Source organism: Panicum virgatum, chromosome 7K (genome assembly GCF_016808335.1).
Source record: "Panicum virgatum strain AP13 chromosome 7K, P.virgatum_v5, whole genome shotgun sequence".
NCBI classification, from domain to species: domain Eukaryota; kingdom Viridiplantae; phylum Streptophyta; class Magnoliopsida; order Poales; family Poaceae; genus Panicum; species Panicum virgatum.
In genome coordinates, this window is record NC_053142.1 from 7,082,152 (window position 1) to 7,098,389 (window position 16,238).

The following is a 16,238-nucleotide window of genomic DNA, read 5'->3' on the forward strand; positions in this document are numbered from 1 at the left end:
CACTATCACTTGTAGATTTTATTGAAACAACCAGATTTTATTGAAACACAAAATCAATTGCAGGCATACACACTATATAATATCGGATTAGTTTCGCACTTTGTTCTGCTGGCTTCTTCTTCAGCTAACCAACAATATTTTTCTCTCACAGTAAACCAGCACCAGCCACCAACCACTGGCCAGCTAGCTCTCACAACAAACCGGCACCACAGCCAGGATTCGTTGCTGAGCCCACCAGTCAGCCACCAGCTGCGGACCTAGAACTGTGTAGCATTAGCATAGCGCTTTTCGTTTCTTTTCCCTTCCGCAAACCAAAATGTTGGCGGCTCGCCGGCTCTCCGCCGCCACCTCCGCCTCCACTTCTCCTCTCCTCGGCCGCCGCCTCTCTGTACAGACCCAACCCACGCCCCCTCCGGAGGCGACCGAGTCGGGGCCGGGAGCGTGGGCCCGCCGCGCGGTGGCGCTCTCGCTGCTGGGGCTGACCGGCGCCGTCGCGGCCAGCGCCGTCAGCGACCTCTCTGTGTTTCTCTCCTGCTCCAGGTCGTGCTCTCGAATCCCGTGGCGCCTTACATTCAGTATTTGCGTTTCTCGTGATGCTTGTCTTTGGGATCAGCACGCCCTTGAATGTTTGGGTTTGTAAGCCATTGTTTTAACGGTATATGTAACTGATTTTCGTTTCACCTGTTCTATAGTTAGGATTTTTTGACCTGTGACCTAGACCTATATGCGTAGTACTTTTGATCCCTACGTAGAGGATGAATGGTGACTTTGTGTCAGCCTGTAGGATTCTTGTACCTTGGAATGATGCTATGTTAGTCATGTAATGTGCTTACTTGCCATTGTTGGATTTGGTTTCCGTTGTCCACAAGAGGAATTGCTGTGGCTTACTTCTTTTGGTGCCCTTGTTGCAGCCAGGCAATAGAGAAGGCCACCCAGAACCTGCAGATAGTGAATGCCATTGGCAAGCCGATTGTCCGGGGTCCCTGGTACAGTGCTTCCATTGCTGTGAATCATGCGAGGCATTCTGTCTCCTGCACGTTCGCAGTGTCCGCCCCCCAAGGAAGCGGGCTTCTGAAGTTCAAGGCTGTTCGTTTGGGAGGTATGTGCTAGTAACATCACAAATCAAATTTGTCGAGGTCATTCCAGTCGTTATGAGTGAACTGATTAGACATTCCTATTAGGATCCTGTGATGTTACTTAAGCTACACCAGCTCAGTGCCTCCAAAAAACTGAAAGAGTCTTCCGCTAATGTCCATATTGTAGCTTAACCTTTGGATGTAGGAAATTATATCTATACTTTAGTTTTTCCCTTGTGTACTAAATGTTGCAGGAGTTGTGGTTACCTTAGTGGAAAGGAAGACTATAACAATACACATTGTTTGCAGACTTAGTTGATTGATAGCAGCTCTTAAGCCAATTTTGTCATTCCTTGGCATTACAGACCTACCAGACCTTACAATGCCCCCACTCCCCCCAAAAATTATTGTAGGACACATTAAAAAATGCTAGGTGGGCGACTGGACAAAGGTTATGGGTTATGTCTGTTATGTTAAATTTCTTTGAATTTATCAGTAAAAAATAAAAGAATCTATACTTGTTACCAATCTTTTCTATAACCTATATTGTTCTTGGCTTTTAAAACATTAGTTTTAGCTTGTTGGTCGGCTTTCATTTTAACCCATGGCCTATGAAGTTCATGAGGATTCTTATGTAGATGAAATGATGAATTGATGATTATTTACCATTTAGATAATCTGCCTAGTTAATTGCTTCGTTCTGTGTTCTCATTAAGGATTAATAATTTTAGAAGATTAGTTTAGGATTTAGCTCATGTGATAGTCATGGCATGATGACATAGGGAAGCGAACTATGTGAAGGAAACTTGATGTAATGTGGATGCAAATATAAAATACATTATCATAAGGTATGGTGCAAAGAAGAAACAAACAGATGTCAGTGAAACTACAATACTCGGTTTTAAGTGAGCTAAGCACTCATTATCAAACATCGGAGTTAGAGATTAGGAACGCTAACCACAACAAAATTGGCCCCTAGATGCTTATTACATATTTGGCATCCACATCGACCTAAATGGATCATGATACATACTTCAGATTCCTCTCTAGGAGACATCATACAGTTAGATCTTGTACCTCTCACCCAATAAATCTGGCAGTCCTGGTTTATGCTTGATATTTGGCAGTGGAAAATTTACAGAACTCAAAAAATATCAAATCATAATTCATTAATACATTAAAAACAGTATTATAATGTCAATGGACTCATTGCATACCTGCTTGATCTATGCTATCTATACTATCATGATAGCAAGATCGATAATCAGAAAATCAAGAAATAAAATGCAGGGATTTATTGATATTAAGACAGTAAGTTTTACTAATTTACCTCATGTATAATGCTGACACAACACATTAGGTTCGAAATGGTGAGGAATGGAGAGGGCACAAAGGCAACCAGAAAACTCAAGAAATTGAATATTGAAATTGCTGTACTAAATTCCTGCTGAGGGTGTGGTTTGGTGGAGTGGAAGGGAGAAGGGGGGGGGGGGGGGGGTGAAGGGAATAAGTCTTGTACTCTTGGTCTTTGTGGGGCTGCAGCATCTCCTTTTTTGCTGCAGCACGCAGTGGGTTTGTGCTGCCCCTAGAGGACAGCATCTTGGACTGTTTTTCAGTTTGCTAGGACAGCTGCAGTTAGTAGGACAGCAGCAGTTAGCATCTACTTTTCTAGGACAGCAGGAGCATCTTAGATTAGGCAGTTAGCAGTCCCTTGGCTGGCTGTATATATGTGTGGCCACCCCTCCCATTAGATGGCATGATATTGTGAGTGTGAATGAAGAAAAACCCAGAAAACTTCCCCAACTTGAGTGTCATCCTCTCAGCTCAATGAGTGAAAATTGAGCTGCTAACATCTGGTATCAGAGCCGTACTTTCCTGTAGGCTGGATATCTCCTGTTCTTCTCCCTCCCAAGCAGCAGTAGCAGCTGCTGCAGCACCAGTAACAGCTAGCGCAGCAGCAGCGGTTAGCGCAGCAGCACCTGCAGCAGCCCCTCTTCCACCTTCCTCACCCGAGCGTCTGAGGCTGCGTCTTCTCCACGCAGCAGCCCCTTGGAGGCGCGCCATGTACGACGCACCGTCTCAGCGCTCGGTCGCCTCGAGCGCACGGCGTCAGCGAGATGCCGAGCTTGCCGCGGCAGAGGAGCGCAGGCGAGCGACGGCACAAGCCGCTGCAGCAGCGGCGAGGGCAGCCAGGCTAGCTGCAGCGGAGCTGGCGGCGGCCAGGGCGGAGGTGGAAGCAGAGGCGGCGGAGGATGCAGCGCGTGCGGCGGAGGTCGAGGTTGAGACCTTGCGCGGCAGCCTCAGCGGCTCCATCGCCGGCGACACCACCGCCGACGGGGACCTTGAGGAGTTGGAGAGGGAGAGAGCGCGGGAGCGGACATCGCGGTGGGCAGCAGCCCACCCCGGCGGCGGCAGCCTGGAGGGCGGCGCGCCCGGCGACTGTCCAGGGGTCCGCGCGCCCGGCGGCGGAGGCGGCGCCCCTGGCGGCGGCGCACAGGGCGGTGGCGGCGCTCCTGGTTGGGGTGCGCGCGGCAGCGCCCCCGGCTACCACGCCCTCCAGGCGGTGGTCAGGGACGTCGGTCCCGGCGGTGGGTGGCCCACCCTCACCAAGACCAACTACGTCGAGTGGGCCGCAGTCATGGAGGTGAAGCTCCAGGTGCGGCATATGTGGGAGGCAGTCCGGTACGGTGACGTCGACTACGATGAGGATCGATGGGCGCTGGATGCTCTCATCGCAGCAGCCCCGCCCGAGATGTAGTTCACGCTTTCCAAGAAGCGAACTGCCAAGGAGGCCTGGGACTCCATCGCTGCGGCACGTATCGGCAGCGACCGCGCCCGCAAGACCACTTTCCAGGCACTTCGCAAGGAGTGGGAGAACCTGGCCTTCAAGCCAGGTGAGGATGTTGATGACTTCGCCCTCCGTCTCAACACTCTGCTGCAGAAGGTGGTGCAGTTCGGCGACGACACCTACGATGAGGAGAGAGCCGTCGAGAAGCACTTCCGCTGCGTCCCCGAGAGGTACAGGCAGACCGCTCGCTCGATCGAGTCTCTGCTGGGCCTCTCCACCATGACGATCGAGGAGGCGATAGGTTGCCTCAAGGTCGTCGACAGCGACGAGCCACAGCCTCCCTCGGGAGGCATCTCCATCGGTGGGAAGCTCCACCTTACTCAGGAGCAGTGGGAGGCCCGGCGCGGTGACAGGAGGAGGGGGGAGCCCTCTGTTAGAAGCTCAATTTTCACTCTCATTGAGCTGAGAGGATGACACTCAAGTTGGGGAAGTTTTCTGGGTTTTTCTTCATTCACACTCACAATGCCATGCCATCCAACGGGAGGGGAGGCAACACATTTATACACAGCTGCAGGACAGCCAACACTGAGGCATATTCTACTCCTAGTCTAAGATGCCAAATGAAAGGATTACTCCTAGTCTAAGATGCTAAATGAAAGGACTAACTGCTGTCCTATCTAGATGCTAAAGCAGTCCAAGATGCTGTCCTCTAGGGCAGCAATGGTGCTAGTGCATGCTGCAGCCCCACAAAGACCACAAGTACAGAGACTTATTCCCTTCATTCTCCCCCTAAGTCTTGTGCATCGTCTTGTGGGAAGATTGGACCATCCCGGTCCTGGAGCAAAGCTCAAGGAACTTGATCCTCCCAAGGGGCTTGGTGAGCAGATCCACAAGCTGATCCTTGGTGTTGATGTAGCTCGCCTTGATGCTTCCTTCCTCCAAGCAGCCTCGGATGAAGTGATACCTCACCCGGATGTGCTTGCTCCGTTCGTGGAAAACGGGGTTCTTCGCCAAGGCCAGAGCGGACTTGCTGTCCACCCTGAGCTCCACTGCTCCAGTGTCTCTGCCGAGTAGATCACCAAGCAGTCGAGCGAGCCAGAGCGCCTGAGTCGACGCGGTGGAGGCCGCTATGTACTCGGCCTCGCAGCTGGACAAGGCCACCACCTGTTGCTTGACCGACTGCCAGCTAACGAGACACTCGCCGAGGAAGAAGAGGATCCCGCTCGTACTCTTGCTGGTGTCGATGTCGCCGGCGTGGTCGCTGTCGCTGTACCCGACGAAGTGTGCCGCCCCAGGGCACCTCGGGTAGTGGAGACCGTGGTCGAGAGTCCCCGCAACATAGCGGATGATCCTCTTCACGGCCTGCTGGTGCTCCGTCGTCGGTCGCTGCATGAACCGACTGATGTAGCCGACGGAGAACGCCAAGTCCGGCCGTGTGTGGGCGAGGTAGCGGAGGCTCCCCACAAGACACCGGTACTGAGTAGCGTCCACCTCCTCCGCCGTGCTGTCACGGCTCAGCTTCAGCCTCTCCTCCATCGGAGTGAGGGCTGGGTTGCAGTCGGTGAGCCCAGCGAGCTCGACGACACGCTTGGCGTAGGCGGTCTGTCGAAGTGTGATCCCGGAGTCGTCCTGGTGCACCTCGATCCCCAGGTAGAAGGAGAGAGGCCCCAAGTCGCTCATCTGGAAAGTGGTCTTCATCTCCTCCTTGAACACCGCCACCTCCGCATCCTTGGTGCCGGTGATCACCAAGTCGTCGACGTAGACACCCACCAGCAGGGCATTGCCTCCTTTGCCCCGCCGGTAGATGGCCGCCTCGTGCGGGCTTTGCTCGAAGCCCATCCCCTTGAGCGTGGAGTCCAGCTTGGCGTTCCACGCCCTCGGGGCCTGCCGCAAGCCATAGAGGGCCTTGCGCAGACGTAGCACCTTACCCTCCTTGCCGGGGATCGCAAACCCCGGCGGCTGGTGCACGTAGACCTCCTCCTTCAAGTCGCCGTTGAGAAACGCCGACTTGACGTCCATGTGATGGACACGCCAGCCCTCCTGGGCAGCTAGCGCAAGGAGGAGTCGCACGGACTCCATCCGTGCCACGGGAGCGAAGGCATCGTCGAAGTCGACTCCCTCCTGCTGCACGAAACCTCGTGCCACCAGGCGAGCCTTGTGCTTGACGACGGTGCCGGCCTCATCCCTCTTTAGCTTGAACACCCACTTAAGGGTGATCGCGCGGTGACCGCGAGGGAGATCAGCAAGCTCCCAAGTGCGGTTCTTCTCAACCGCGTCCATCTCCGACTGCATCGCGGCACGCCATGCCGCGTGTCCCTCGGCCTCTGCAAAAGACCGAGGCTCGCCGTCGTCGCACGCGAGGTGCAACTGCGCCTCCAGGTCGTGAGGCACCAGTCCCGGCACCGGCTGATCGCCGAGAAGGTCCTCCATCGTACGGTACCGCAGCGGCTCATCGTCGTGGTACGCGTCGATGCGCTCCTCGTCGTGAGAGAGCGGAGTAGCGAACTCCACCGGGCTGTGAGCAGGTGCTGGAGTAGGCGTGCCCGGAGGAGTGGCTGTTGGTGCTGGAGTGCGCGGCGTCGCCGGCTGTGGTGGTACAGCTGAGGAACTCGGCGCAGCCGGAGTCGTAGCTGAAGGGCGTGGTGCCGCCGGTGTGGCGGGCGCCGGAGTCGGTGGAGGCTCGGGGACCGGGGTAGGCACGCTCGGCGAAGAAGAGCTGCCTACTCCCCCAGCTCCCTCGAAGTGGACGTACTCGACGGTGAAGTCGTCGTACGTCGGAGCCGAGCCGTCGTCCACCGCCTTGTCCCACGCCCATCCTCGCCCTTCGTCGAACACAACGTCGCGCGCCGTGCGCACACGCTGTGTCTCTGGGTCGAGAATGCGGTAGGCCTTCGAACCCGCCGCGTAGCCGATGAACACTCCCGGAGTGCTCCTGTCGTCGAGCTTGCCGATGTGGCCAAGCTCCTTGGCGAACGCAAGGCAGCCGAAGACCCGCAGGTGGGAGACCGCCGGCTTGCGCCCATGCCAAGCCTCATACGGCGTCATGCCGTCGAGTGCCTTGGTGGGCGAGCGGTTGAGGATGTAGACGGCCGTCACCACCGCCTCTCCCCAGAAGACAGTCGGCATCCCCCTCTGCTTAAGGAGGGCCCGGGCCATCCCCACAACCGTCTGGTTGCGCCGCTCGACGACGCCGTTCTGCTGCGGGCTGTACGGCGCGGAGTAGTGGCGCTGGATGCCCTCATCCGCGCAGTACGCCGCGAACTCGGCCGCCGTGAACTCGCCGCCGTTGTCGGTGCGCAGCACGCGCAACTTGCGGCCGCTCTCCGCCTCCGCAGCAGCCTGAGCACGCCTGATGGCGTCCGCAGCCTCTCCCTTGCTGCCGAGGATCATCACCCACATGAAGCGGGAGAGGTCGTCGACGAGCAGCAGGAAGTAGCGCCGTCCTCCTGGTGTGACCGGTGTCACCGGGCCACACAAGTCCCCGTGTACGAGCTCGAGCCGCTCCTTGGCTCGGAAGCTCGCCTGCTGGGGGAAGGAGTGCCGCCTCTGCTTCGTCAGCACACAGACGTCGCAGAGCTGCTCCACGTCGTCGAGGCACGGGAGGCCTCGCACCATCTCCTTGGCGCCGAGCCGCTTCAGGGCCTCAAAGTGGAGGTGCCCAAAGCGCTCGTGCCACTGCCATGCCTCGTCGTCCCTGCGAGCTGCAAGACAAAGAGGCTGGGCCACCCCGACATGGAGGATGTAGAGGCGGTTCTTCCCTCGAACCACCCTGGCGAGAAGCTGGCGACGGTGGTCCCAGATGCGGAGGACCCCGCTGTCGATCACCACGCGGGAGCCGCTCTCATCGAGCTGCCCAAGGCTGATGATGGAGTTCCGCAGCGCCGGGATGTAGTAGACTCCGGTGAGCATCCGGTGCTCTCCGGACTTGGCGGTGAAGATCACGGAGCCCACGCCCTTGATCTCCACGGCGGAGGAGTCCCCGAACCTGACGGAGCCACCTACGTCGACGTCCAGGTCGGAGAAGAACTCCCGCCGCCCGGTCATGTGGTGCGTGGCGCCGGAGTCGAGGTACCAGCCATCGACCCTGTCGTCGTCGGAGCCGTTGCCGAGGAGAACTCGGGCACGCGGCTCGTCGAGGTGGAGTAGAGCGGTGACAGGCGGTGCCGCCGGCTGCGGCTCCATGTCCCCGTGGAGTAGGAACAGAGCCGGCTCGTCATCCGGCTGGGCCTCCGCGACGTGGGCTTGGCCCCCACGCCTCCGCTGTGGGCAGTCCCTGGCCCAGTGGCCGGGCCTGCCACAGTTGTGGCAGGCGTCGTCTCGTGCCGCCTTGGGCCTGTCAGCGGCGCCGCTCTGAGCATCTCCGCGGGCGCCACCCTCGGTGCGCCCTTGTGCCCCGGCTTGGGCACCTCCGCGCCCCTTTCGCGGCTTGCCGCGCTTGCGGCCACCAGTTGAGGAAGAGGGCTCCCCCCTCCTCCTGTCACCGCGCCGAGCTTCCCACTGCTCCTGAGTGAGGTGGAGCTTCCCACCGATGGAGATGCCTCCCGAGGGAGGCTGTGGCTCGTCGCTGTCGACGACCTTGAGGCGACCTATCGCCTCCTCGATCGTCATGGTGGAGAGGTTTAGCAGAGACTCGATCGAGCGAGCGGTCTGCCTGTACCTCTCGGGGACGCAGCGGAAAAGCTTCTCGACGGCTCTCTTCTCATCGTAGGTGTCGTCGCCGAACTGCACCACCTTCTGCAGTAGAGTGTTGAGACGGAGGGCGAAGTCATCAACATCCTCACCTGGCTTGAAGGCCAGGTTCTCCCACTCCTTGCGAAGTGCCTGGAGAGTGGTCTTGCGGGCGCGGTCGCTGCCGATACGTGCCGCAGCGATGGAGTCCCAGGCCTCCTTGGCAGTTCGCTTCTTGGAAAGCGTGAACTGCATCTCGGGCGGGGCTGCTGCGATGAGAGCATCCAGCGCCCGTCGATCCTCATCGTAGTCGACGTCGCCGTACCGGACTGCCTCCCACATATGCCGCACCTGGAGCTTCACCTCCATGACTGCAGCCCACTCGACGTAGTTGGTCTTGGTGAGGTTGGGCCACCCACCACCGGGACCGACGTCCCTGACCACCGCCTGGAGGCCGTGGTAGCCGGGGGCGCCGCCGCGCGCACCCCAGCCAGGAGCTTCGCCACCGCCCTGCGCGCCGCCGCCAGGGGCGCCGCCTCCGCCACCGGGCGCGCGGCCCTCTGGGCCGTCGCCGGGCGCGCCGCCCCCTGGGCCGCCGTCGGGCGCGCCGGCCGCCGCCGGGCGCGCGGGCCCCTGGGCCGCCGCCGGGCGCGCCGCCGTCCAGGCCGCCGCCGCCGGGGTGGACTGCTGCCCACCGCACGGTCCGCTCCCGCGCTCTCTCCCTCTCCAACTCCTCAAGGTCCTCGTTGGCGGTGGCGTCGCCGGCGATGGAGCCTCTGAGGCTGCCGCGCAAGGTCTCAACCTCGACCTCCGCCGCACGCGCTGCATCCTCCGCCGCCTCTGCTTCCACCTCCGCCCTGGCCGCCGCCAGCTCCGCTGCAGCCAGCCTGGCCGCCCTCGCCGCTGCTGCAGCGGCTTGTGCCGTCGCTCGCCTGCGCTCCTCTGCCGCGGCGAGCTCGGCATCTCGCTGACGCCGTGCGCTCGAGGCGACCGAGCGCTGAGACGGTGCGTCGGACATGGCGCGCCTCCAGGGGGCTGCTGCGTGGAGAAGACGCAGCCTCAGACGAGCTGCTGCTCGGGTGAGGAAGGTGGAGTAGAGGGTGCAGCAGGTGCTGCTGCGCTAGCCGCTGCTACTGCGCTAGCTGCTGCTGTGCTAGCTGCTGCTTGGGAGGGAGAAGTGCAGGAAATGTCTAACCTACAGGAAAGTACGGCTCGGATACCAGATGTTAGAAGCTCAATTTTCACTCTCATTGAGCTGAGAGGATGACACTCAAGTTGGGGAAGTTTTCTGGGGTTTTCTTCATTCACACTCACAATGCCATGCCATCCAACGGGAGGGGAGGCAACACATTTATACACAGCTGCAGGGCAGCCAACACTGAGGCATATTCTACTCCTAGTCTAAGATGCCAAATGAAAAGACTACTCCTAGTCTAAGATGCCAAATGAAAGGACTAACTGCTGTCCTATCTAGATGCTAAAGCAGTCCAAGATGCTGTCCTCTAGGGCAGCAATGGTGCTACTGCATGCTGCAGCCCCACAAAGACCACAAGTACAGAGACTTATTCCCTTCACCCTCTTCCTCGACTGGTGGCCGCAAGCGCGGCAAGCCGCGAAAGGGGCGCGGAGGTGCCCAAGCCGGGGCACGAGGGCGCGCCGAGGGTAGCGCGCGGAGATGCTCAGGGCGGCGCCGCCGATAGGCCCAAGGCGGCACGAGACGACGCCTGCCACAACTGTGGCAGGCCCGGCCACTGGGCCAGGGACTGCCCGCAGCGGAGGCGTGGGGGCCAAGCCCACGTCGCGGAGGCCCAGCCGGATGACGAGCCAGCTCTGTTCCTACTCCACGGGGACATGGAGCCGCATCCGGCGGCACCGCCTGCCACCGCTCTACTCCACCTCGACGAGCCGCGTGCCCGAGTCCTCGGCAACGGCTCCGACGACGACAGGGTCGATGGCTGGTACCTCGACTCCGGCGCCACGCACCACATGACCGGGCAGCGGGAGTTCTTCTCCGACCTGGACGTCGACGTAGGTGGCTCCGTCATGTTCGGGGACTCCTCCGCCGTGGAGATCAAGGGCGTGGGCTCCGTGATCTTCACCGCCAAGTCTGGAGAGCACCGGATGCTCACCGGAGTCTACTACATCCCGGCGCTGCGGAACTCCATCATCAGCCTTGGGCAGCTCGATGAGAGCGGCTCCCGCGTGGTGATCGACAGCGGGGTCCTCCGCATCTGGGACTACCGTCGCCAGCTTCTCGCCAGGGTGGTTCGAGGGAAGAACCGCCTCTACATCCTCCACGTCGGGGTGGCCCAGCCTCTTTGTCTTGCAGCTCGCAGGGACGACGAGGCATGGCAGTGGCACGAGCGCTGTGGGCACCTCCACTTTGAGGCCTTGAAGCGGCTCGGCGCCAAGGAGATGGTGCGAGGCCTCCCATGCCTCGACCACGTGGAGCAGCTCTGTGACGTCTGCGTGCTGACGAAGCAGAAGCGGCACTCCTTCCCCCAGCAGGCGAGCTTCCGAGCCAAGGAGTGGCTCGAGCTCGTACACGGGGACTTGTGTGGCCCGGTGACACCGGTCACACCAGGAGGACAGTGCTACTTCCTACTGCTCGTCGACGACCTCTCCCGCTTCATGTGGGTGGTGATCCTCGGTAGCAAGGGAGAGGCTGCGGACGCCATCAGGCGTGCTCAGGCTGCTGCGGAGGCGGAGAGCGGCCGCAAGTTGCGCGTGCTGCGCACCGACAACGGCGGCGAGTTCACAGCGGCCGAGTTCACAGCGTACTGCGCGGATGAGGGCATCTAGCGCCACTACTCCGCGCCGTACAGCCCGCAGCAGAACGGTGTCGTCGAGCGGCGCAACCAGACGGTTGTGGGGATGGCCCGGGCCCTCCTTAAGCAGAGGGGGATGCCGGCTGTCTTTTGGGGAGAGGCGGTGGTGACGGCCGTCTACATCCTCAACCGCTCGCCCACTAAGGCACTCGACGGCATGACGCCGTATGAGGCTTGGCATGGGCGTAAGCCGGCGGTTTCCCACCTGCGGGTCTTCGGCTGCCTCGCGTTCGCCAAGGAGCTTGGCCACATCGGCAAGCTCGACGACAGAAGCACTCCGGGAGTGCTCATCGGCTACGCGGAGGGTTCGAAGGCCTACTGCATTCTCGACCCGGAGACACAGCGTGTGCGCACGGCGCGTGACGTTGTGTTCGACGAAGGGCGAGGATGGGCGTGGGACAAGACGGTGGACGACGGCTCGGCTCCGACGTACGACGACTTCACCGTCGAGTACGTCCACTTCGAGGGAGCTGGGGGAGTAGGCAGCTCTTCTTCGCCGAGCGTGCCTAGCCCGGTCCCCGAGCCTCCACCGACTCCGGTGCCCGCCACACCGGCGGCACCACGCCCTTCAGCTATGACTCCGGCTGCGCCGAGTTCCTCGGCTGCACCACCACAGCCGGCGACGTCGCGCACTCCAGTACCGATAGCCACTCCTCCGGGCACGTCTACTTCGACACCTGCTCGTGCTGAGCACAGTCCGGTGGAGTTCGCTACTCCGCTCTCTCACGACGAGGAGCGCGTCGACGCGTATCACGACGGCGAGCCGTTGCGGTACTGTACGATGGAGGACCTTCTCGGTGATCAGCCGGTGCCGGGACTGGTGCCTCACGATCTCGAGGCGCAGTTGCACCTCGCGTGCGACGACGGCGAGCCTCGGTCTTTCGCAGAGGCCGAGGGACACGCGGCATGGCGTGCCGCGATGCAGTCGGAGATGGACGCGGTTGAGAAGAACCGCACTTGGGAGCTTGCTGACCTCCCTCGTGGTCACCGCGCGATCACCCTTAAGTGGGTGTTCAAGCTGAAGAGGGATGAAGCCGGCACCGTCGTCAAGCACAAGGCTCGCCTGGTGGCACGAGGTTTCGTGCAGCAGGAGGGGGTCGACTTCGACGATGCCCTCGCTCCCATGGCATGGATGGAGTCTGTGCGACTTCTCCTTGCGCTGGCTGCCCAGGAGGGCTGGCGCGTCCATCACATGGACGTCAAGTCGGCGTTTCTCAACGGCGACTTGAGGGAGGAGGTCTACGTGCACCAGCCGCCGGGGTTTGCGATCCCCGACAAGGAGGGCAAGGTGCTACGCCTGCGCAAGGCCCTATATGGCTTGCGGCAGGCCCCGAGGGCGTGGAACGCCAAGCTGGACTCCACGCTCAAGGGGATGGGCTTCGAGCAAAGCCCGCACGAGGCGGCCATCTACCGGCGGGGCAATGGCGGAAATGCCCTGCTGTTGGGTGTCTACGTCGACGACTTGGTGATCACCGGCACCAAGGATGCGGAGGTGGTGGCATTCAAGGAGGAGATGAAGGCCACCTTCCAGATGAGCGACCTGGGGTCTCTCTCCTTCTACCTGGGGATCGAGGTGCACCAGGACGACTCCGGGATCCCACTTCGACAGACCGCCTACGCCAAGCGCATCGTCGAGCTCGCTGGGCTCACCGACTGCAACCCAGCTCTCACTCCGATGGAGGAGAGGCTGAAGCTGAGCCGTGACAGCACGGCAGAGGAGGTGGACGCTACTCAGTACCGGCGCCTTGTGGGGAGCCTCCGCTACCTCGCCCACACACGGCCGGACTTGGCGTTCTCCGTCGGCTACGTTAGTCGGTTCATGCAGCGACCGACGACGGAGCACCAGCAGGCCGTGAAGAGGATCATCCGCTATGTTGCGGGGACTCTCGACCACGGTCTCCACTACCCGAGGTGCCCTGGAGCGGCACACTTCGTCGGGTACAGCGACAGTGACCACGCCGGCGACATCGACACCAGCAAGAGCACGAGCGGGATCCTCTTCTTCCTCGGCAAGTGCCTCGTTAGCTGGCAGTCGGTCAAGCAGCATGTGGTGGCCTTGTCCAGCTGCGAGGCCGAGTACATAGCGGCCTCCACCGCGTCGACTCAGGCGCTCTGGCTCGCTCGACAGCTTGGTGATCTACTCGGCAGAGACACTGGAGCAGTGGAGCTCAGGGTGGACAGCAAGTCCGCTCTGGCCTTGGCGAAGAACCCCGTTTTCCACGAATGGAGCAAGCACATCCGGGTGAGGTATCACTTCATCCGAAGCTACTTGGAGGAAGGAAACATCAAGGCGAGCTACATCAACACCAAGGATCAGCTTGCGGATCTGCTCACCAAGCCCCTTGGGAGGATCAAGTTCCTTGAGCTTTGCTCCAGGACCGGGATGGTCCAACTTTCCCACAAGACGACGCACAAGGCTTAGGGGGAGAATGAAGGGAATAAGTCTTGTACTCTTGGTCCACCCCTCCCGTTGGATGGCATGGCATTGTGAGTGTGAATGAAGAGAAACCCAGAAAACTTCCCCAACTTGAGTGTCATCCTCTCAGCTCAAAGAGAGTGAAAATTGAGCTGCTAACAGGGGGGGTGTTCAGGGAATGAAGGAGATGCATAATGGGTTGTTTTGCCTCGATGAATGGAAGAATCGGATGGTATTACATACAGCATACAAAAGTGAAGAAATTCAGACTACTAGTTCTAAGTTAAATAGTGAAGGAGTATTAATTGTTGCTAAGAGCAGAGGATTGGTTGCCCAACTTCCAAGTAATTTTCCTATGGTTCTATCCTAGCCTTTATGTTAACTTTCAATTGCCTAGGTCCATTTGTCATTGCTGTATTTTTTCTATAGAGCTTATACTGTACTGATTTGGGCAATAATGGTAATAGCTAATCAATGGCCTCATTTTGGAAAACTGTAACAACGATGTTTAACTACAATTGGTAAGGCTTGTCATAACAAGATTCCACATAAACAAGAGCTTGTGTAGTGGAGGTAGGACTCCACTACCATGGGTATTTTACAAATGCTGTGATGTCCCCATCAATCTTTGCACCCTGTATTTCTTCTCATTCTGTACTTGTTAAATGCTGCTGTGCTTTATGCTCTTCTAGCGTTATGGATTGACTTATAGATAGGGCAGCAGGAACAAACCGGCTAGTTGTCCGCTGTGCTATTATGGCCAGCCCCTAACAAACTTACTAATATATCCTAACAAAATAACTATCCTGATGTGGCTAATAACCTGGTAACAAAAGATGGTAACAAATAAATCAACTTACCAAGGCTGGAAATATCTGGAATTACAAGTTAAATGTTCTTCTATTTCATTTTTTATTTTTGAAGTTTTCATATCCCTTATTGGGTAACAAACTTTTTGTTAGATGATGGAAAGTTGCGCAGCAAACAAACAATGGCAAATGTTGGTATGGTGATTTGCTCCGTGACACTGACAGCTGACTGGTTGATACTATTTCTAGTGCCTGCTGCTCATTATATGGAGTTATTGTCTTGCACTCTGACAGCTTTTAGTGGGTCAACTAGAAAAAAACTTAAAACAAGACAATTCCTTCTTCCTATTGTGCAACATTTTCTAGCAGATGTGAACTTTTTTAATAAAGTAGTTCATTCCCATTGAATTGAATCACTGTGGTTTGATGCTTGCAGTGGCAACTTAATTAATATCTCATCGCATTTTACTCTCGCAGATGAATCTTGGTATTCATTCCTAAAGCCCAGTGACTGGGAGATACTCATAATGGATGCCATCCTTGATATTCATAACCATTCCAGACAACACCCCTGCTCCACCTCCAGCCGACTGCACCGCATGCAAGTCCCATACAACTCCGCCTCCACTGCCAGCGGATAACTGAATTCATTTGGATATGATTTATTCATCTGAATGTGGCTACCATGGAGTGATCTGTTCTTTCCTCAATCCCCAGCAAACCTGGAGGAAATAAGTGTCATATTTTTTTTACCCAAGAAGGTGCAGATCCATATTAAGAAATAGAAGAATACTTTTTTGACATTGGAAATCCGGACACATGGGATAGGATAGGTTAGACGAAAATATGTATCCGGCCGGTCATACTCTAAACTTCTGAAGGTCATGTTTATCATTCTTAAACAGCTAAGATTTGCTTTAGGATCACTTGCTAGCAATAAAGCATGACTGAAAGTTTAGGTTGATATTCCATACGGGAAAATATAGTTAGCTAGGTTTATGACTTGTGTTCTCATTCTCTTTGCAATGCTTGCCTATTAGGACTACATAATTATGTTTTCCAGCTTTCTCGGAGAATCATGTGTCGTGTCTGCTTGCAGGGCTGGCCCTTTGGCAGGCCAGCCACAATGGGCTTTCGAGATTTGGCTAAGACCGTGTACTTCTCAATACACGGCTATGTAGTCCAACGTAAGATTAATGCCCAAGAACAAGTACTCCCTCCATATTGTAAAGAACATGTACTCCCTCTACATTGTAAAGTAAGTCGTTTTCAGTTTAAAAATATAGATATGACACTCTAAAAATATAGATAGCAAGGTATGCTGGTAATATACATGAATATGGTATTTCTATTGGTAAAATACGGTAGAATACCGCAAACATATTTCTCAAAAACGATGGAAGACGCTCAAATCATTTTCGTTTTCACTTTCATATTATTTTACCATTTTCGTTTTCATTTTTTCGATAATTATTTTCATTTTCATTTAGCTTTAAAAGTCGATAAAATTTCAAAAATGATCATCGAAAATCAAAAATTATCATTTTCGTTTTCATCCCTACGGCCTCGGCTCTGGCCCTCCTTTTTTTTTCCGTCCTCCCTGCGTCTGTTGATGTGGTGGTTCTGCAGCTAGAAGATGGGTTGCGATGCGTG

At 57.1% G+C, this 16,238-nt stretch overlaps 1 pseudogene; it reads left to right on the forward strand.

Annotated features, from left to right (window-relative positions):
- Nucleotides 1–242: 242 nt before the first annotated feature.
- On the forward strand, nt 243–15,551 carry LOC120639696 (annotated as a pseudogene).
- The last annotated feature ends 687 nt before the right edge of the window (nt 15,552–16,238 follow it).